The following is a 1,017-nucleotide window of genomic DNA, read 5'->3' as shown; positions in this document are numbered from 1 at the left end:
CGCCAGCACAAAAGAGCAAGGAAATCATCTGATTAAGAAGAACAGAATAGTTTAATTTTTAATAGGTATAACTGCATCTATACCTTGATAAAAAGGAATTTGGCTCAATGCATTTAAAATTGTAGTGTCACCCAAGTTACTCTGTAAGTAACTGCAAGTTTAGACGCTAGTGTTGTGTAGATGGCATTCGCAGTTTTCTTTCCAAGAGAGAAAAATGGAAACATGAAAGTGTTTAATACAGCAGTATAAACCAGGTCATTTTTCTCTCTGAAAAAGCTGTCTGGGCTTCCTGCTGCTCTAGTGCCATTAGAGTCAGTTGGTCCATGGGGAGTACACCTCTAGGATGTCATTAAAAACTAAAGGACTATTGCAAGAATGGAGGCCCTTCTTTTAAATATGTGAAGACATTTAACATGGAGGAATATGTAAGAAATCATCCTGAAAGCTACCATTCTCCTATGTGGAATAACTTTTTAAAGCATGATAATATAGTTCCTAATAATGCTCAAATTCTTGATGGGAATGCTGCAAGTTTACGAGCAGAATGTAATGAATTTGAAAAGAAAAGTTAAAAAGCTGGAGGAGTAGATCCCTTTGTTGGAAGTACTGATCCTCACAACAGGCACACATGAGGCATTTGCCCTGTACATAACGATAGAGGAATAGCCAATACGTGTAGACGATTTCATCTTTTCCGCAGCATCTCCAAGCCATTTTTAGTGTGATGAAGATGCCACTTTAGAACTAAAAGTCAAAATTGTGAAATACTTTGAAGGTGTAATGCACATGCACCTTAAACTTATTGGTTCACTATAGAGCACAGTAGAAGGAAATTGAAGGAGACTGGAGTAAAATTCTGCTTGAAGAAACAGAGCACTTTTTATAAGAAGTAGATAAATTTTCAGCTATGCAATATGTCAAAACATGGTGAATTTTGGAGATTGTTAGTTTTTTAAAATTTCATAACAACATGCTCAACATTCCATATTTAAAAGGTGTCTATTTTACACTGGGGCT

General features: G+C 36.0%; 1 pseudogene; it reads left to right on the top strand.

Annotated features, from left to right (window-relative positions):
- Positions 1–332: 332 nt before the first annotated feature.
- On the top strand, positions 333–816 carry LOC134364509 (glucosamine-6-phosphate isomerase 2-like; annotated as a pseudogene).
- The last annotated feature ends 201 nt before the right edge of the window (positions 817–1,017 follow it).

The sequence above is a fragment of the Cynocephalus volans genome, chromosome 16 (assembly GCF_027409185.1).
Source record: "Cynocephalus volans isolate mCynVol1 chromosome 16, mCynVol1.pri, whole genome shotgun sequence".
Taxonomy (NCBI): domain Eukaryota; kingdom Metazoa; phylum Chordata; class Mammalia; order Dermoptera; family Cynocephalidae; genus Cynocephalus; species Cynocephalus volans.
The sequence above is the reverse complement of the archived record's forward strand: the minus strand, read 5'-3'. Positions and strand labels throughout refer to the sequence as shown.